General features: G+C 34.9%; 1 long non-coding RNA gene across 1 annotated transcript in view; it reads left to right on the top strand.

Moving 5' to 3' along the window:
• LOC130865071 (uncharacterized) overlaps positions 1 to 21,632 on the top strand; it is a 29,473-nt gene extending 7,841 nt beyond the window's left edge. The window contains exons 2-7 of the long non-coding RNA XR_009056067.1: positions 519 to 612; positions 1,359 to 1,617; positions 2,843 to 2,919; positions 8,316 to 8,439; positions 9,488 to 9,628; positions 11,038 to 21,632. This is a non-coding gene — a long non-coding RNA (uncharacterized LOC130865071). The remainder of the gene's footprint in view (positions 1 to 518; positions 613 to 1,358; positions 1,618 to 2,842; positions 2,920 to 8,315; positions 8,440 to 9,487; positions 9,629 to 11,037) is intronic.
• The last annotated feature ends 1,058 nt before the right edge of the window (positions 21,633 to 22,690 follow it).

Raw genomic sequence — 22,690 nt, 5'->3', positions numbered from 1 at the left:
ATTCAGATAGGTTGCAGCAAGTTTTCCTATTTTTGTACATGGACTATAACTCAGGGTAAGAAGCATGCTAAAGTAAAAGCTGAGCCAATAAGCTTAGCCATTCCAATTATATAAGGAAAGACTAGATTATTCCTTCATTGCATGCGTTTGCTTTGCTTCAGGAATCTCAAGTAGGCATTTAGAGATGTGTAGAGGCTGCAAATTTACCAGGAAGAACTTTTAAATAGTGGCAGCATTTAAAGTTAGAGATGGCAGCAACTCCATGCTGCCTGAGACTCCAGAGTCAGGGGAATCTGATGTCTGTGCACAGGGGATTTGAGTTATAGTTGCAGCACCAACCAGATACTACTCAACATTGGGGGCTTCTGATGCCCCTGAAGTCTCCCACACACATAACAAATGGGAACTGAATATAAATATTTTGCAAATAATTAACAGACTCCTCCCCAAAAGTACCAGAATAATGTTCCTTATACTTCTTTATTAACATGTTTTGTACTACCTACTTTATTTTTCAGGAGGTCAGGACAACAGACTTCTTAAATCTACGTTTGTGATCAACATTTGGAGTCGAAGACAAATTACTTTTAAAGCGTTATCTGCAGCCTAGAGGTAAAAAAGGACTTTAATTTTATTAATTTAAGTGTAGCAAACTAATATTCTTTCCAACCTTACTGTTTCCTTACATTTGAATTTTCTTATTTAAAGAAATCATTTTTCCAGCGACTGGTGGAATCTAGCCACATCACCAGTCTTCCTGATACAGTCCTATTAAAATTAACAATTATCTAATAAAAATTATGGTTTTATGCATGTACAGATGGGAATGGGCTTACCTATTTCATTAGTTTTGTGAGTTGGGAAAAACATGTTAATAATGGTCTAGAATAAATGGTTTATCAGTTAAATGTGGATACTGCTGTTATAAAGGTCCTGAGCTTAGTTCTCTGAACCCATGCTTAGTAATATAGAACCATCATATACATGTACATCAAAAAACACCCATACTTAAAATCTCAAATATATATGATCCAAGTATTTCTTTGGTTTTATTGTTGAGTGAATATGGCTGGTGATCACATATGCATAGTCAGAAACCAGAGTGACCAGGATAAGGAGAGTAGATGGGGAAAATGGTTCAATATACAATGTATGATTACTTGAAAATGTTTATGCTTAACAAAGTAGCAAGTTTAATGAATATACAAAATGAAAAATCTTAAGATCAATACTAATGTGCTTATCTATGTTAATAAAATATTTTGAATGACTAATACTCATGGGCCTAATGAATAAGATGTTTTTATATAAACAAAAATGCTTTACTTTATTCTGAATTTCTTCCTTTGTGCTTTCAGGTAGTCACCAAAATGGATAATCATTGTTTCTACAATGTTTCTACAAGATTCCTAATTGTAGAAAGGTCTAGAAGGTGTGGCGTGAATGCTTTTACCAATCATTAAAATTGAACTAGCTATTTGGATAGAGAATGGAAGATGTCTTTGAAGACTTATATATTTAAAGACTTTTACTGTTTCTGATGGACTAACTCAAGAAAAGTATGATGACACTGACATTAACTTCAGCTTTTTCGGCGCTGCTCATAATGACTGCAGGGTAATTTTGAAGCTGATTTAAAGTTCAGTTATAACTGATCATAAATTTATAAAGAACTTTTACCTTGTTTTGCTTTTTCAAATGGTTTGACTTCATAGCATATCCTGAGTTGTACTGAGCTAAAACAGTATTGTATGAAACATTTTTAGTTACTTTTTATTGATTTTTTTTCTTCTTCTCATGTACATTAGATCCATGTATGTCTTTCTTGGGGTCCTCATTGTTTAGGTTCTCTGATATTGTGATTTGTAGGCTTGTTTTCATTGCTTTATGTTTAAATATCACTTATGAGACATGTAGTAATTGTCTTTGTCTGGGTTACCTCATTCAAAATGTTTTCCAGCTCCATCCATTTGCCTGCATATTTCACGATGTCATTTTTTTTTTGTTTAGTACTCCATTGTGTAAATGTACCACATTTTCCTTGTCCATTCTTCATTTGAGGGCCATTTAGGTTGCATGAAGCTTTTTATTACCTTTAAAATTCTGTTACTTTGGGGAGCATTTTTTATAAATACATGAATGCATCTTTCATCTGTTGAGAGAGTAGCTATTTTCTATGTAGCACTGATCCTTGTAAATATGAATCTTATAGCTATTTCATAATTTCTATTGTTTCCATGTACCATGGCAAAGTATATAAAATCTAAATTTGAGTAAGTGTATTTGATTATTTACTAAAATTATAAATATTTAAGTTAACAGTGGTACATGTGTTTGTCGTAATAATATTATAAAGTGCTATTTATTAAATATTATTAAATCATCATGCTATTTCATTATTTGTTATTCTTTTGAGTTTCCATACTGAGTGTCTCTGTCTGTAAACTAGTCATGTATGTTAAATAAAATACTATATGTTTTGTATTTTCTTTGTTTTGTTACTATTTTGTACATAAATAAATACAATCATGTTCTCAAATACAATCATGTTTTCTCATGTGTCATTGGAGTCATTTTTTCTTTTGAAAGCATGTTTATGTTCACACCATTTTTATTTGTGTCATCCCTAATTTCTCATTAGATATTTTCCATTTGTTTTGCCCCATATTAATGTGCTAGACAAAAGTAATATTTATTTTGACTCAAACTTTTACAATCTTACAAATCAAGCATATAGAAACATAATTTGCTGCATGCCTGTTTGTTTTTTCTATTAACTTGTTATTGTGATTTATACTGTCTTACCTATTCTATTGAGCTTAGTCTCCTTTCTCTTTTTCAGAATATTTCCTGTATGTAGATTAAGTAGATTAAGTAGGAGAAAATAGATTAAGTTGAGTCTTCCTATACTACTTCAAGGTATGTCTTCTATCTGTAACTAAATGTTTTCATTACCATATCTACTAATATGTTTTATGGTATATGGAATTTATTTTTACATCCTTTCCCAAATTATGCTTTAGTGCATGTTGGACCTCTAACCTTCAGTAATCTTCCTACCTCTGCATATCCCCGAAATACTATTTAGTATTTTCCAGTGTTTTGATCCCATTCCTGGAGAGGTGTCTAAGTGATTCAAAGTACCTAATGTGCTTGCAGAGTGGGTTCTATTCCCAGCTCCCAACTTAAGTTGTCTCCGGTTGTCGTAGCAAAGCTCCAAAGTATCTATTTCCTCTCTTCTCTATGGGAAGCTGGATTCATGGTCACATATATTACAAGCAAGATTTTTACTTGCACAAAGCCAGTTTACTATAACTTTTTCCTCTGCCCAGCAAGCATGAAATACTGTAGTTGCTCAGGTAGTAAATAATGGAATGTTAATTTTCCCTATCTCGTAGACATCCTGTGTAGTCCCCGAAATAGCACCCGTGATTAATCCCAAAAACATTTCTCAGCTATTTTCATACTTCTTTAAATAGTTAAAATTACCTCCTTCAGTTTTCTGAATCTTGGAAGGAGTGATAATGCCCAGCATCCAAAGGCACTCAAGGTACATTGTTCAGGTATCTCTATGTACAGACTGCTATATGTATGATACAAAAAGATATTTTTCTAACATGAAATAGAAAAAGTGGTTTTTAATCTTAACAGTCATGTCCCCTGGGATTCTTTGTAGCTGGCACCCTGATTTTTTAGCTTGCGTTGTTTACAGCTTTGTAAGACCATACATGGATAAGTTTTTAACACATACCACTTTCCAGCATTGAGATACATGGCTTCTGGGAGCAACATAATCTATGCATTCAAGATCCCTCAAACTATTTGAAAAATTATTCCAGTCTCCTTTCATATGACATGTCCTGTCTTTAATGACAAGACCTATTCTAGCTTTCAAACCTCTCCAGGTATTTCATAGTAAATCACAAAACAAAAAATTCCATGTTTGCATTTTAGTGAAAGAGAAAGTGAGGAATTTGTCTTCCTGGAACTTTATAACATTCTACCGTTACCCGGTAATTATCCTATTCATCAGATAAATGTCAAGGATGTGTCAATTATCTAGTTATTGATGGTAGGGCATCAGAGTATATTTATGCAATTATCTCTGAAGCAGTCTTATTCCAAGGGCTGGCAAAGTTTAGTTCCATGGAAGCTCTCCTCTGTACCTTTCGCTTTTCAGAGAGCACACTGATTTCCTTGTGGTCTCGGTTCTGTATCATATTTTTGATAGGACTGTTTCTTTAAAAGAGTATTTTAATAATCTTATGGTGAAGATGTCCCCCATTTGTTTACTTTAACATCAATTTATTTTGCCATATGCATGCGTAACAGCTTGTCCTTGACTGAATGCACCATACGTGGACATACCTCCTTCCGAAGATTTTTGTTCAGGGAATCAAAGTCATAGTCACTTCCAAGACTGCCAAACCTCCATTTGCCAGGAAAACAGATTAATAATATTTAAGGGTTGTCTCTTAATCATAAAATCAGGAAACAGGCATATTAACACAATAACTATAAGTAGAAAAATGGAAAGGAAAAATATTGGAAAAGTAGTTAACAGGGAAATGAAAGGGAGAGAAAATAAGGATTTCTTGAGTTTTAGTGGTAATGCTTTGCAATCAGATAATTGAATAAATATCCTGTCTTTGGAGGGTAAGGCACAAGTACTCTAAAGAACAGGTACAATGTAATTTAAATAAGAGAAAAATAGTAAGGTTATAGGGGGAAAGAGAAATAAGGAAGGTAAGGAATTTGGAAGAAAGGGGAGAAAAGAAAAAAAGGAAAAAGTATAGGTTAAGAGCAGAACAGGGACCCAGTTACTTTGGGTATTAAAAGTAGATGGGGTAGGTATGGGAAAGAAAGATAGATGGATATATGGGGTATGGAAACTGTGTTATGGTCCCACTCGAGCAGGGAAAAGGTATTAGTGTCCATTTCAAAATAGAAAGATACTCTCTCCTCCAGCAACTACCCACTACCAAAAGCATTTTGGAAGGAAAGCAGCTTAAAGGCTATCCATTCCATCTGAGGTGGTATTTTGGCTGGCTTGATCTTTTGTAAGTAACCCCATCTTTCCTCATTGCAAGCCCACAATACTCTCCACAATCTTGCCTCTTAAATTCTTAAACAATGTCTATGAGTCTTAGTGTTGATGGTGTTAATGTACTTCTACCATGTGAAACTGAGCATCCAATCTTTTTATCCTCATATCTTTAGCATGTTAACAAGTAGTGTATCTCTCCATTAACATCTGACCACTGAGGGAAAAAAAAAGCCAAACCAACCCTTCTGGTGTAAGCTGAGGTCTCCCCAAATCTGTGGGCCTAATCATAAATATTCAAAAGGGAACTTGGCATTATGCTTGTATAGCAAAATAACAATATCCGTTTCTAACCTAGGACTTACGACTTCTTCAACTGTGGGCATTTGAGGAGAATTACAGAGTGACAGGCATTAAATTACCTATAGTGGAATGGACTCCATCCATTCAGAATACAGTAGAGGAAATAGATTCATCAGTCAAAAAATGTTAAATCCAACAAATTCTTCCCACAAAATATCCAGAAAATCTGGGACATCATTAAAAGACCAAAATAATAGGGATAGAAGTCCAGCTCAAAGGCACAGAAAATATATTGAACAAAATCATAGATGAAAACTTTCCCAAACTAAAGAAGGACATGCTTATGAAAGTACCAGAAACGTACAGAACACAATTAGATGGGGCCAAAAAAAGTCCCCTACCACATAATAATCAAAACACTAAAGAGACAGATAAAGAAAGAATATTAAGAAATTCAAAGAGAAAAGGCCAAGTACCATATCAAGGCAGACCTATCAGAAGTACACCCAACTTTTCAATGGAAAATCTGAAAGTCAGAAGGTCTTGGATAGATGTTTTGAAGAAACCAAGAGACCACAGATGCCAGCACAGATTACTATACCCAGCAAAGGTTTCAGTCACCACAGACAGAGAAAACAAGATACTTTCTGTCAAAAATTTTATATGGTATAACTAGCTAGACAATTACTGATGCATATCACTGAGTGTGTCACTAGTACAGGGCTGTGTCTCCACTCACTAAATATCTCTCGCTAGTTAGAACTAGCAAAAGGCCAGAGTGTATGAAGTACAACAATCACTTCCTTAAGTGAATTGAAGCAATTTATGTAGTAAGTCTCATTTGTCTATTTCTATGACAAATATTTGATCTTAAAAGATAGTTATTTGTGTAACAACTGCTCATGTTTCATGGTTGAGCCAGAATAGAGCAACTGTAGCACAATTCCAAATTCTAAGCTGTCATATGTGACAGATGTACTAATCACTATACGTATAGACTTGTGTATGACCTCCAGTTGCAGCAAGGATTGTGTCCTTAGCCCTTATGAGATTCTCACTTATATTTTGTCTTTCCTGCACTACTTGTGCCCTGAAGATCAATTTCTTCCTTGATTGGCTTTGAGAGAAGCAGAGAGACTCTCTAAAAATCATTTTAGAGATTTATTTATACCGTGTTGTTTATTCATAGAGCTTAGGTTTAAAGGAATCAAAAATAGTTTTAATTTATTTGGATGTCTGTTTGTCTATCAATGCCACAACTGTGCAAGTGTTTGAGGAGTAAAGATTTTATTGGATCCTCCTGGAACTTCAGTTGGTGTGAGCTCCCCAACATGGGTACAAGGAACCAAACTTGGGTCCTTCAGAAGAGTAGCAAGTCTTTTCATCTCTGAGCTATCTCTCTAGCGCTCAAATATGTTTTTGTTTGTTTGTTTGCTTGTTTCGTAGATATGTAGTAGAGAGCTTACCTAGTATACATGAGAGCCTGGATTCACTTCTTTGTTTCATACACCTGGTAGTCTAAACACATAATTTTTTTTTTTTTTTTTTTTTTTTGGTTTTTCGAGACAGGGTTTCTCTGTGGCTTTGGAGCCTGTCCTGGAACTAGCTCTGTAGACCAGGCTGGTCTCGAACTCACAGAGATCCACCTGCCTCTGCCTCCCAAGTGCTGGGATTAAAGGCGTGCACCACCATCGCCCGGCAACACATAATGTTTCATGTGCTTGTGTCTGCAGTAGCCTACATAAGCATATACATCTATTTTCTATGGCTCACAAAGAAGTATTGATAAATGGTGCCAATAAGGGTATTGTTGTGTAATAATGAAATACCGTATGGAACAAAGGTTCTATGAGACTCATTGCATATTCTTTTGAATGATCATTCAGTTTTATCATATTAAAACAAAATGTTGGTGGCTATCCCTTCAAGCTGAGTAGATGGGAGGCTGGGAATTCAAGTGGAATTCTATAGAAAGAAAAAATCAGGAGAGGGTAATATTTCATGCTTGCAACTCTAGCACTTATGAGGTTAAATAAGGAAGATGAGTTCAAGTACAGCATGACTGCTTAGTGTGTGTCTGTGGATACAAACCAAAATAGGTTTCAGTGGATGTTTAAATGATAATCAGTGATGTCAGGCTGGAAATATTGATTATTAGTTAAGAGCACATGGTGCTGCTCATTCACAGAACCTATGTGCAGCTCCTAGTACCCACAATGTAGCCCATACTCATCTGTAGCTTCAGTTCCAGGATACCTTATGTACTCTCCAAGCCCTAGGCATGCACAAGCTTCCAAGCAAAGCACTCATATGCATTAAATTGAAATAAATTACAGAAAAAGAATTGGAAAGGGATCTGGAGTGGTAACTTAGCTGATAAGAGCACTTGTTGCTATTGCATGGGACCTAAGTTCAGTTCTAAGCACCTATCTTGGATATTTTCCAATTGCTTATAACACCAGTTGTAGGTGATCCAACACCCTTCCCTGGCATTCATGGGCAATGAACTGATGTACACAAGCATATAGAAAGACAGACACGTATACACAAAATTTGAAAAGTTTAAATAAATGTTGGGATCAGTGTATAGACAAATCTGTCATGCTTTTATATATATATATATTTACTCTAAAGAATCTTTATATAATTCTTATATAATCATTCTTGATTTAAAACAGAACACTATAAAAAGATGACCCATATAAAAACAAATTAATATTACAAATCATGGAAAAAATACAGAGCTGAATGGTGAAATCACAGTAGTTGTCACTAACCAAAGTGTTTTGATAGTAAAAAAATTAAAAATTGCAAAATTACTACAAAGTTGACACACTAATCAAGATTATTTTCCATTTTACCTTAATTACTTATTAGAGACTATTCTTATACATCCCAGGCTGACCTTCAATGAGTTATGTAGCAAAGGATAGCCATTTAACTTTTGATTCCTCTGCCCCTACTTTAGGAGGATTCTGGGATTGCAGTCGTGTATTACAGCACCAGGTCATGTGGTTCTGAGGCTCAAACTCCGTGATTCCTGTGGCTCAACAACTACTCTACCAATTGAACTACTACATCCCTAGCTAAAGGTAAACTTTCATATTTTCATCATTTAGAGCCTGGCATCATAGCCAATCCCCATATTCCCAGTACTCCAGAAGCTGATTTAGGAGGATTACAAGAATGCAAGAGCCGGGCAGTGGTGGCGCACGCCTTTAATCCCAGCACTTGGGAGGCAGAGGCAGGCGGATCTCTGTGAGTTCGAGACCAGCCTGGTCTACAAGTGCTAGTTCCAGGAAAGGCTCCAAAACCACAGAGAAACCCTGTCTCAAAAAACCAAAAAAAAAAAAAAAAAAAAGAAAAAAAAAAGAATGCAAGACCATCGTAAACTATATAACACACATGGTATGGTGACTTCCACCTTCAAACCTAGTGTTCAGGATGCTGAAGCTGAAGAAGCACTGAGAATTCAAAGACAGTCTGAAATACATATTGAGTTCCAGTTTAGGCTGGGATACAGGGTCAGTAGCAATACTAAAAAACTACATAAAATTATAACAATTGGGTACTCCTGGATGTTGTATACGTCAGTCAACAACTTTATGGCTACATTCTTGTCATAGTATGTGCTATTTTGCTTTTATCTTTTTTACAGCTTTACTGTTTTCAATATAAGAAACAAGACTTTAAGCTGAGGAATTTTGGTTCATGCTTACAAGTTCAAATACAGGGAGGCTTATTCAGTTCCATTTTTGACTTAATAGGCTAGGTTACATCCAGAAAACCTCTCGGAAAAAAAATAAGTCATGCTTTTATATACTTTATAGCCTGTTGCTTTCATTTCAATATAAGTCAGTGTTTTTATTTTTGTAGACTTTCTTCTTTGAAAGACCTCACAAGTGTCACTGCATTTGTTGTATTATTTATAACATTTTGTCTAATATTATATTCAATCTAATATGTTTATAATAGCTGAAGATAGCATATATGAACTTGAATTTCATTAAACATACAAAAGATCAGATTGTGAAGTGATTGTCAGACTTAATAGAAATAACTTTTCCTAAATTTTGATTCAGTTTCTACATGAGCATCATATGCATTTTGACTTATTTTATTTGTCTATTATTTCCGTAGAATGCCATTTGCGTCTAATCCAGGAACAGTGTTGAACAACTGTCGTTCCTAGTTCTTCACAACTCAACACAGGGAGGCTGAAGACCTGAGGCCAGGTTGGCAACTCTGAGACCTCTTCTCCACATCTCAACAACAAAAAAGGTGATATTATAATCTTTTATCTGTATATTCAGTAAATTTAAATTTTTTAAGTCTCAATAAATGTATCAGAATAAATCAGTGGTGGATGAATAGAGGAAAACTGGGAAGCAGATAACAGAAGAACAGAAAGATGTACAAACATGTCTCAAAAAGATAATGGGATGTAACTTTGCTTCATGTTGCACAGGGGGGTTATGTTTTAAGTTTAAATTACTGTTCTTAAGCCAGTCAAGATAAAATTTAAGTCAGGCAGCAATCAGGGAGACAGAGGCAGGCCGATCTCTGTGAATTTATGGCTAGCCTGGTGTATAGAGCGAGTTCCAGGACATCCCTGGATACACAGAGAAACTCTGTCAAAGAAATTAATCTACCATTTTTCAATTTAGCCTCAAGCAGATTGATAGGAGAAAGGGAAAAATAGCAAATTCTTTGCCAAAATATTCCACCATGGCCCCTAGTCATGGTGCCAGCATTATTCACCACAAAACCTCCTGATAGACCTCCATAGTCCACATCACCTTCTGAACTATCATCTTCCAAACTTCAACATACACCTTGCTTTCATCACTCAATGACTTTCCATCAAATTCTTACACATTCTTCCAAAACAAGTGTAGTAAGGCCTATCACTGCAATACCTCACCCCCGGTGCCCACTTCTGTCTTAGCTGCTATTTAGTTGCTATGACAAAACATCACAAACAAGGAGAGTTTTCAAAGATGCTGTTCCCTAGAGTCTCACTGTTTCAGAGGGTAAGCCCATGACCATCACGGCAGCAGGCAGTGACTTTTATTCAAAACACTGCACTTTGTATCAGCTGAAGTTGCAAGGAAACTTTTAGGCATTCAGAGACAATAGATATGTATTTGTTTTTGTTTTTCTCAGAGCCAGGGATTCCTCTATGCATCCTGGAAAATATTTCCTTAGAATATTAATGAATATAGTACATATTTTAACCCATTAGTTGCTAACTAAGAACTTACATAGGAAATGTTAGGTCCAAAAATTAGAAACTGATTAAATAGTATAGAAACTATTTATAATAAGAAATAAAATAAGGAAATGAAAATAATCATTTTTAAGGTTTATTTATTAGGTAGTTTTTGCCTGCATGTACGGAGGCATGCCAGAAGAGGTCACCAGATCCCATTATAGATGGTCATGAGCCAACCTGTGGTTGCAGGGAACTGAACTCTGGACTTTTCTTGAAAGAGCAGTCAGTGCTGTTAACTTCTGAATCATCCATCTCTCTAGCCCTGATAACAATCATTTTTTATGGAGTACTTTCTATTGCCTTCAGAATTAGAAGCTGTTTTTATGGAGTTCTCGTAAAAACTCTTTGAGAATGATTTCTATCTGCTGGAAACCACATAATTTTACTTAAAATATACATTTTTGTGCTTTCCCAGGTGGTGACCATCTTGACAAATACACCAAAAGTACCTTCTGAAAAGGCTTTATCTACAGGATCTCCCAAGTACAGTTATTAAATTGATTGTTTCTGGAGTCCCTTATCATCTCACAACTTGCACAGGAGACTTCAACGGAATAGAAACGACCTGCTCTGGGCAAGTAACTGACTGGAATGTTCAGTTCTTTTGCTTTCAGCACATCTCGTATTCTCAGATTGTATGTTACCTATTTTCTCCTTCATATTTCGCTTTTTGAACAGAAGAGACTTTTGTGTGGGGATTGTACAATTAATGTGCACAGATTTTTTTTTTATTATACTTCAGATGGTAATAACGTTTTCGGAGTAATTGAGTTTACCTGCATACCAGTTTTGTTATCATTTGGGAGACGGTTTCTTCCTCCTTTAAACAAGAAATGCAGATTTTAGGCAGGCCCCAAGAAGATTCTCTTCCATACTGTGTTCTCTAGAGGAGGTCCTCTGCTTTACTGACATTAATGACCTGTGTCTGGGGCAGAAGTACAAGTTTCTGTGGTTTGCCTTTTTTTCAATACCCCAACTGCAGACGTCAATGCCATTGAAACTATATGAATATGTAGAGAAATGTAAGCCTTGCACTGATGAGGTGAGACATGGGGCTGCTGTCTTGTAGAATGTGTGGCATCGTCATTTTATTGGTATCACCCATGTCCTTTTAGGTCACTGTATCAAAGACATTTGAATTATTACACTTGTTCCTGCTTAACCTAAGTGAAGTTAATATAGAGTACTTAAAAAAAAGTATTAGTTATTTGCTTCTAGACCATAAGTCATGCTGTTCATTGGGGAATTACTCTCTGCATTTCTCAATATCTTTTAATAGTTGTTAAGTATAAGTAAGAACACTTGCTAAGAGTTTTAAAAGGGTGTGTGCATGTATGTCTTCATGTGAGTATGTTCATGTTAGGTATCTGCAGAGGTCAGAAATGAAAGCAGTCCCCCTAAAGCTGGAGTTAGAGGTGAGCCATGATGGCTCAACCCCCAGATATTTTAAGATTATTTACTAATTCTTTCTTTGAATGAAAGTTGGTGTGGTTTACCAGCACATTATTTAATACGAGCCAGTAAGATGTCTCCCTGGAAAAAGAGATTTCCATCAAAGACCCGATGTATCTCTGGAAGCCAGGTGGGAAAGAATACAGCAGAGAACAGAATACTTAATGGATTTTTTTAATCTCATAAATTTGAGTTCAACTCAAGTCTTCTTACTTAGTATATTATTATGAGGTTTCAGCTGGATTCTTGCCCTCTTGTGTGTTTTTTAATAAGGCCCATTTAGTTTACATGCAGTGGAGTCTTCTTTTTAATACCAAAATTAAATTAATGAATTTCAGTTAGTCATGTTAACGTTTGTTTCTCGTGTTCAGATTGACTTTTATTCTAATCAGCCTCAGTGATAGTACATGAAACAGGAGAAAATAAAACAATTGGTCAGTTTGTGTTAGGGATTACAAAACTTTTTTTTGTAAGCCTCCAGATTTACAGATCCTATTGTGGCAACCAGGAATCTGTCCTTGCGGTGTAATAGTACCCAGGGCTAATTCTTAAACTGCACCCTGGTAAATAGTTGTGGTGAACAGCACTTGGGCCAGATTTGAATTCTAGCAGATGATTTTTGATCTCTTGGTGTACTGTATGATTCATCCAGAGGATCTTTGATAGATTTTGAAACAGAAGATACACAATGCTTTTGCTTGTACTAGATTCTGAATCGTCTACATCAGCAGTTCTCAAGCTGTGGCTTGTGACCCCTTTTGGTATTCAACATTCCTTTAACAGGGGTCATCTAAGACTATTAAAAACACGTATTTATATTATAATTCGTAACAGTAGCCAAATTATTGCAGATATGAATTAGCAACAAAAAATAATTTTATGATTGGGAGGTTACCATAGCATGAGTAACTACATTAAAGGGTCACATTATTAGGAAAATTGAGAAGCACTGAGCTACATATTCAAATATATAGTTGCTGAATGAAATACTTAAGGCTTTTAGTACTTGGTCCTTAATATTTTTTTTTTGCAATTTTTAAAGCTAGGTGTTTTAGTACATTGAAATATCACCATCAACAATGATTAAAGCATTCTCTGGTCGTTCATTCTTGATCTTCTAGCCCCATTCCACAGCTGTGATGAGTTAAGCCTTCATAATATATATGGTAGTTAGTAGCTTTATTATGTTTATGTAAATTGTATGTGGCATTTGTAAATGTATGATCTTTGTATTAATGCTTTTAAACTTTCTTTTTAATATAGCACAGAGGTATTTCCAAACCAGTAGTTTAAGTTTGCAAAAACATGCTTTGCTCTACATGTGATATTGTTGATGAGATTGTACATAATTATATAACTATGAAAATATATTTGGGTTCATAATAATTTTCTAGGTGTGATAATATTATATCATCTTCTATGGTTTCTGTCAATGTTGTGAAATTGCTCTTAAAGGTTATCTGGGCTAAGCCAGAGAAGTGGTATCATGACAGTGCTAATTTTCATAAACGTGTTTACTATGTTTCAAAAACATTTAAATCATAGTCAATCTAATCAGTGAAATCGTGTTTTTAAAACCTAAGCCTACTTTAAATGTTAAGTGGCCAAGATCTTACAAAAATAAGTACGTTTTTAGATGTAAAAAACTCTAAATGTCTCCAAATTTTCCACTTCCTCATAAATCCCTTGAGTATATACTATGGTAATAAGTTTTTTCTTTCTCTTTTATTTTGATAACATTTTTGGGCTGTATGCTCTTTATCTAGTCTTCCTCTCTGCTTTCCTCTCACACATCACTTCCTTTTCTTTTCCTTCCCTTTCCTCTCATCTTATTTCTATTTATTTATGTCATGTAGTTCTCTGAGCTACATATTAGCTGCAGATACGATCTCCTAATTGTCCAATATTTTCCTGCATGTACATTATAAAAGTGTGTGTATGTTCCTTTAAACCTGACTTAAAATATAACAACGTGTCTGACTCTGACGTGTTAGTTTTGCTTCATCATATTGCATTGTATTATACTAATTATATTATCATATTAATTATATCATAAAACTAATTTTAAAGTTAACTAAATTATAAAAATAAATAAGAAAATTGATAAAACTAATTTTTATAAAAAAACAAACTAATATATATATATATATATATATATATATATATATATATATATGTTGTTTTGAGACAAGATCTCCGTATGTAGATCAGACTGCCCTTGTACTTTGTACTCACAGAGCTCCACTGAGCATGCTCTGTTTCTATATTGCTGTATTTAGAGCCTTACATCACCATACCAAGTTGGTCCATTTCTTTAAATTAGAAGGTTTTTTTTGCGACTGTTTATCTTATTTTTCTTATTTAGTTGGTTTTGTTTGTTTGTTTTGCTTGTTTCAGTTTTTGTTCTTTTTTTGAGACAAGGTTTCTCTGAGCAGCCTTGGCTGTCGTGGAGCACTCTTTGTAGACCAGGCTAGCCTAGAATTCACAGAGATCCATCTGCCTCTGCTTTTGGAGTGCTGGGATTAAGGTGTGTGTACCCATTGCCCAGCCATTACTATTTCTATCTCCTTGTTTATTTTCAGTTTCTTAACCTATTGATCTCTTCTTAGTTTAACTTTGGTGGTTTGGAGACATCTAGAAATTCAACCAATTGTTTTAGAGTTTCTAACATAATAAAACATGGGGGTTTTGGTTCTGCTGTTTTTATTTTTCTATTTAAATTTTTTTTTTTAAATTTTACACACTAGCCCCAGTTCCCTCTCCTTCCACTTGTCCTACCCCACCTCCGCCATCCACTCCTCAAAGGAAGTAAGGCCTCACTTGGGGAGTCAACAAAGTCTGGTATACCAGGTTGAGGCAGGACCAAGCCTCTACTCCCCACCCCCATATCAACTCTGAGCAAGGTATCCTGCAATAGGGAATGGATATCAAAAAGTCAGTTCATGAACCCAAAATAAGATGTAGTCTCATTGCCAGCCCCCACCCCCAACAGATTAAGACATATAACTGTCACCCACATTCAGAGGGCTTAGTTCAGTCTTTGCAGGATCCCTAGTTGTCAGTACAGAGTCCATGAGCTCCCACTAGCCTGGGTCAGCTGTCTCTGTGAGTTTCCCAGTCATGATCTTAACCCCTCTTGCTCATATAATCCCTCCTCTCTCTCTTCAAATAAGTTCCAGGAGTTCAGCTAAGTGCTTGGCTGTAGGTCACTGCATCTGCTTCCATTAGTTACTGGATATTGGTTCTATGATGACAACTAAGGTAGTCACTAATCCGATAATAGGAGAAGGCCTGTTTAGGCCCCCTCTCCACTATTGCTGGGCATCTTCGTCGGGATCATCCTTGTGGATACCACGTGTTTTTCAAGTGTTCTCTTATAGTATTCTAAATTTCTTTGGTGCTTGTTATGCTTCCTTGTTCATCTTTGATTCCAGTTATTTGAATCTTCACCTTTCTTCTTTTGCTTAATTTGGAAAAGAGTCCATCAAATTTGCCGGTCTTTTCAAAGAATCTGCTCATAGATTCATTGGTTCCTTATACTTTTATTCTATTTAATTAAGTTCTGCTCTTACTTTTATTATTTCTTGCAATCCACTAAATTTATGTTTGTTTTTTTCTTCTATTTCCAAATTCTTGAACTATGTCATTAAGTCATTTACTTGTGCTGTTTCTGCTTTTTGGTTTTGTTATGTTTTGTTTTGTTGATGGTTGGTCTTACTATATAGCCCTGAATGTCTGGAATTCACTATTTGAGGCTGGTTACCTTTGAACTTACAGAATTCAACTCTGTAACCTTTTTAATGTAGGGTCAAAAAAAATAAATGTAAATAATCAGACCAAAATTAGAGTTAGAAGGAAATAAGAGTGTGGGAGACATTCTTGCTAATTGAGTCAGGAAAATGGTGAGCTGTGTGTCCAGAAAGAAATGGTATTGTGTCGGTCCCTCTCTGTGACTTAGAAATGAGTGGCTATTGTTCAATATGTCAAGATTCATACCATGCAATATATGATTTGTGTGTCTGACCTCTCTTTTTTGTTTTTTTAAATCTTTTTATGGTTTATTTTTTAAAATCTAAAAATTATGAGCTCCTATTGGCAGATATAGTAGTCATTTCAACCTGGAAAAATGAACCCACATATTCTGCCTTTTATCCTTTTTCCTTTGCTATTTGTTTTCTAACAAAACTGTTATTCTAGCCCGATTTATACGTCTATATTTTATTTTTTTTCTAAGAATACTCTGTAGTGAGGCTATGCACAGGACATTGGGAAGACAATGCAGTATCAAAACACAATGCTTTAGAGTGAGTGCCGTTTCAACCTCCATGCTTAACTTCAGATAAACCATTCATCCATCACTTAATGCTATGTGTTTATTGCTGTCTTTGATCTAAGTTTTTTTAATTTATTTGTATTTTTAATTGTGTTTATATATGTGTGTCTATGTGTGGGAATGTAGGTGTGAGTGAATACCTATATAGACAAGAAGAGTGTGTTGAGTCCCCTGAAGCTGAAATACAGGTAGCTCTGAACTAGCCAACAAGGGCATGAAGAACTGATATCAGGTCCTCTACAAGAGGCATCTATTCTCTCACCCGCTGACACTGAATTAAGTTTTTAAACTTACAGATCTCATGCACCAAGGGCATGTCCTGAAAAAAAAAAAAAACTTTGTTTTCATTTTTGTGAATCAGTTCGCTTATTTAGTACTGGAATTCAAATAGTTCTAAAGAAACATCTACTGATTTATGACAGATTAGAATATATTTAACTGAATATCATGGCACATACCTTTAGAGCCAGCACTCCAGAGGCAGGCAGATCTCTGTGAAATTGAGGCCAGCCTGCTCTACACAATAAGTTCCAGAACACCTGGGTCCTCTGAATTGAGAGAATTTGGCTTAAAAAATTAAGAAAATATAAGTTTAAAAATTTTAGATACCATATGACAAAGGAAAAGAGTTTTTGTTTTTCCAAATTATAAGAAATGGTTTTCTATTGGAGATTTTGAAGATACTAGAAAGAACCAGAATATGACCAAATTAGTAGAGTGATACCTACTTTTTTTCAATCGTCTATTGCCTTCTCATAAACTATTCTGATTAAAATTAACATTTTTCCTGATGTTATTATCTTTGAAAAATTTAATGCTTTCAGGTATTTTGAGCAGGAGCAAATTTATCAAAATTATTCCTGCTTATTCATGAGTATCTTTATGAATAATATTTTATGGGATACTATACATATCCTTCCTATATCTAGTGTAGAAGTTCTGGTTTGGGGACATTTTACTGGAGTGGTGTATTTGGGTGGGATCTGTTGAATGGCAGCGAGATATGTAATACAGGTAAGATCTAGATGCCTTAACACAAATGTCTGTTTAGTTTTAGTTGTCTTTGTTTTCACTTCTTATTTCAAATTTTAAACATCTGTGTTCACTGTATGTCTAGTATTTTGCCCATTACCCAAAATGAATACAATGAGCTTCTACTTGACATGGATTATTTTCTTACTGCTCCCTAACTTTACAACTTCCAAAGAAAAGAGTTTGGTTAAGGTTTATTAAATAAACACAATTGTGCAAGGCGGAGTGCAGATAGCTTGTGAACAATGCTATAATACAGACTTTGATTTTGACAGAAATGCAGTGTAACTAAAGGTATGTCGTAATTAATTACAAACAATTGACAGAGTCACAAAGAACATGTAAGATGTGATGATTGTTTCTCTGGAGTCTTTTTTTTATTTAGTGAACTGTTGTATAGTTCTTATTCATTTACAACTCTGTCTTATGACTCACCTAAACCTTTTCAGAGAATTGAGTGTGTCATCACAGAGGACAGTTGGGTTTTCCTTCGGATGTGTTAGTATGGTCAGGGAAATGTTTCGGGGATGTTAAGAACTATTTGACGAATGTGGAAGGGTATTGCTGCTTCCACTGATGTTAACTTTTAAAACAGTTTTGAGAAATTTGAATGGCTAGTTTTGGAAATTGGGTCTTACTCAAAACTTTAGTATTTGTTCTAACATTTTCCAATTTGTACATTTACTTAAATATTCATTCATCGTTTCTGGGAAAACCTAATACATTGCAGCATTTCAAGTTATTTAATTCATCTTTATTGTCTCTCACACTCTGCCTCTCTCTTTTTTTGAATACACACCGGCCCTGTCACTCTGTAGCCAACTGGAAAGTCCTGATTCTTCTTCCCAACTGCTGGGTTACAAATTTGCATTACCATGCTTGCCTCTAAATTTTATTTATTTATTTATTATAATTATGTTTAGTTTTATTTATTATTGGTTTATTTTTGTTTTGGAGGACTGTATTTCACTGTGTAGATCTGGCTGACTTGGAGCTCTCTGTGTAGATCAAGCTGACATGAAACTCACAAAGATCTGCCTGCCTCTGCCTCCAAATATGAGGATTACAAGTAAGGACACAAACCATCTCTCTTTTCTTTCAATATTCCTTTTTTAGTTGACTGTTGAAAGGTGAACATAGGATTATGGTTAGCATTTGTATAGCACTTTAATAGGAATTTCTGCTTTTAGAACTCTGGTGATATTGATTGAAACTCTAAAAATATTTGAATAATAGTTCATCTTGATGACATTTTCCTCCAGATTAAGACTTTCTAGTATCATTTCTATTGCAAAATCCTCATTCACATTGTGTTCCTTCATGTGATTTTTCTTCGTATCATTTGGGTGATGAATTTCTTGGTGGTTGATGATGATCCTTGGACATGAGTCCATGCTTATGTGGACTTTGTGGAGAACAGAAAGTCAGTGTCATAATTTCTGTGTCTGAGTTGTTGGTATAGCAGATGATTGTAAGAGAGGTTTTAGATGGTAAGCATCTTTCTTTTTATTTAAGGTGTTCTTTTCACCTCTGTTGTAATACCCTCACTTGCCTGCTTCTGTTAAAATAATATAGGAAAGGGAGATTATAATGTATACTATTTCTAAGATATATCAATTGTATTTATATTATTTTTAGAATAAATTCCAATTAATAAATATTTGAATCAAACACGCAACTGTGAAGACAAAGCTGTTCATACTAGAAACAGCCTGAATTAGTCTTCTTATAGTTACTGTTATAATTTAGAATTTATCCTTGAAAATATATGTCTGCCTGTCTTTAAGTGGTTGTGTCATATGCCTTTCATTCCAGCACTTGTGACTCAGAGGCAGACAGATCTCTGAGTTCAAGGCCAGCCTGATCTGCAATGTAATTTCCAGGGAAACTAGCATTGCACAAAGAAAACCTGTCTTAAAAAAACTGAAATAAAAAAATGCCCAAAATCAAATGAAACAAAATAAGCAAACATAAAACAAAAACCAACAAAACAACCATAAACCAAAAACAAAACCTTAAGTATTTCAGAGGATTGTATGTATGTATAACAACAATGAACGACAAAATAGTTTATGAATATTGAAAATAGCAAAGGAGGTTTGTGGAAAGACCTTTGAAAGGAAGAAGTAAATGGTGTAATTATACTATAATCTCAAAATATTAGTTAAAAAAGGTTAAAGGAAGAAGTGCAAAGCCATTTTTCCAAGGTTAGCTGACATTGACAACAGTGTCTGTGTAATCATGACTTAGAATAAAGCTCGGGAACTATGGGCCATTACCCATGCCAGCAGGCACTAAAACACCATATTAATATGTGTAGACTATTTAAATCAAACTAGAGTTGCCTTGCTATCCATACCCATCACACTTTCACATATTCATGCACAGTTTTAATTACATGGAGTTATGCTTGAGAATTTCTTAAGCCAGGCCAGAAAAAGGTTTAATTGTAATGATAGAGTTATTTTGAAACTGGGTCTCCTGTATCTCAGGACAGGTTCAAATCCACTGTGAGCTATGGGTGACCTTGAACTTCTAATCATCCTGAATAAACGTCCTTCACATTCAGTTTTAACATTTTAGGTTATAAAGATGTTATACTTACTAAACTAACTTCTTTTGTACTGGGAAAGCAGTGATAGTCATTGTATAGTATTTTGTTTATACTTATTTATTTATATTATTTCAAAGCACGATTTCTTTACTTTGTCCTGGAACTAGTTCTGTAGACCAAGCTGGTCGCAAACTCACAGAGATCCATTTGCTTCTGCCTCCCAGGTAATGGGGTCAAAGGTGTGTGCCAGCACCGCCTAGCCTTATGTAGCATGTCATAACTGTTTAAATAAAATTTTATTTCCATCTGTAGCCTAAGGCCATATATCTACTAATCATTTACTAGAGCATTGAATAAGTTAGAACCTAAAAAATGGTATTAATTCAACCTCATGGTGAAATATATGAGAATCACTTCTCCATTTTATTTTTATAAGAACCTTTTTCAGTTCCTTTATCAGGCAGGTCTCACTTGTAAGAGTAACACATTTGATGATGCATACTATGCATACCATGCACCTAGTTAGCACAATGCAGGAAACTATACAAGTAAAAGCCTGCCTTTAGTTATAGCTGCTAAATTAGCTTTCATAAGTGCAACTACTCCATGATCCTTACTTTAATGGACATTATCTTCTTTTTTTAAACTATTAATCAAATTAATATATAAGTATTATTTCTCAGCATCATTGGTTTCACCCGTGTCCCTTAAAGAGTGACTAAAGCACATTGATTATAGCAAAATTACTAGAGATAAAGCTGATTTAGCCATTTAAAATTAGAGTCAATAATGTATGTAACAAATGGATCATATTTATCCATTTATATTTTATTTTCTAAATTTCTTCATCTCTATGTTGTCTGGCTCTAAAGGTTAGGATAGCAGAGAAAGAAAGAATCTTGAAATGAGAATGTATTAACTTTAAATTAACTTGTAACTAATTCTTATTTTGCCTTCAGTTACTTATTTAAAGTATACTTGGTGTGTATATTTTCTGAAAGGCTCACCTAAATCAATTGGGAAACAAAACATCGTGAGTAAGTGGAAAAGTACATGAATGGTTCATAAAGGAAGTTTAATGGATGGCCACAAACATAAAATACATTCAATTAAGCCAGTCTTCATTACTAAATGATTAACATTGAAAAAAATTGAATCTGAAGCATAAAGGACATGTTAAGAAATGATTTTCCCCTTTCACCTATCAGATTCCCAGAAATACTTAGAAATGAAATTTGAAACAATCTAAATTCCTGATAATGTTTAAAACGTTAATTATGGTAGACATATATGATGAAAATTAGCACATTTTGCTCACCAATTTCATTTTTATGTAATTACTTATAGCCTGTAATTAGAAGTGTAAAATTTATGTAATAGTAAATATTCATCGTAACCAATAATTATGCTTGTAATTATTAGTTTACTTGTCATTAATCATAGTTCATTTATCTTATTGGAATATGTTTAGGCATTATGAAAATGTATCAAATTAATTGATAAAAATCTCAGTTTGAAAAGTTCATTTGTTGCTTAGTACCAGTTATGTCTGAAGCAATGATGTATTTCTTCATATCAAATGTTATATGCATATATTTTTTTGTTGTGGCCAATAAATTAATCTTATAGCAGCGATATTTAAAAATATCCATAGTGATTTCTGGTCATTATTTTGTTCTTATATTTAAATGGGTATATGATTGTTATTTATGTAATTTCCTAAATCCTAAGTATATATATTTATATAAAACACCTTAATTATTGTATTTTTGTATAAAAAGAGCACCAAAGAGATGGTTTAGTATAGATAAAGCCACTTGTTACCAAGATGGACAACCTGAGTCTGGTTTGTCACAAACACACACACACACACACACACACACACACACACATATACACACACAGAATAACATTTTTAATATATTTCATTTAAATTTTTTAAAAAAGAAAACAAACTATTTTCTTACATTTTCTATACCCATCCCAGTTACACTCCCTCCCCTCCTCCCATTCCCTCCACCTCTATCCCCACCCCACCCCCATCCACTCCTCAGAGAGGGTGAGGCACATTGCTTTGGGGAAGGCCCAAGGTTCTCTCTGCTATATCTAGGCTGAGCAAGGTATCCATCCAAAGAGAATGGTTTCCAAAAAGCCAGTATAAGCAGTAGGGATAAATCCTGGTGCCACTACCAGTGGCCCCACAGTTTGCTCTAGCCATACAAATGTCATCCACATTCATAGAGTCTAGTTTGGCCCTATGCTTGTTCCTTCCCATTCTAGCTGGTGTTGGTGAGCTCCTATTATCTCAGGTAAACTGTTTCAGTCAGTGTACCCATCATGGTCATGACCTCTTTGTTCATATTCTCATCTTCCCACTCTTCAACTGGACCTTGGGAGCTGAGTCCAGTGCTCCACCACAGGTCTCTGCCTCTGTTTCCATCAGTTGCTGGATGAAGGTTCTATGGTGACATGTAAGATAGTCATCAATCTGCCTACAGGGCAAGGCCAGTTTCAGGCACCCTCTCCTCTATTGCATAGGGTCTTAGCTGGAGTATCCCTTGTGGATTTCTGGGAATTTCTCTAGAGCCAGGTTTCTTGCTAGCCCCATAATGACTCCCTCAATCAAAATATCTCTTTGCTTGCTCTCATCTCTGTCCTTCCTCCATCTAGTCTATCCTGTTCCTTCAAGTTCTCCTG

Source organism: Chionomys nivalis, chromosome 23 (genome assembly GCF_950005125.1).
Source record: "Chionomys nivalis chromosome 23, mChiNiv1.1, whole genome shotgun sequence".
NCBI classification, from domain to species: Eukaryota; Metazoa; Chordata; class Mammalia; order Rodentia; family Cricetidae; genus Chionomys; species Chionomys nivalis.
Note: the sequence above shows the minus strand (reverse complement) of the source record. Positions and strands in the feature narration are given on the sequence as shown.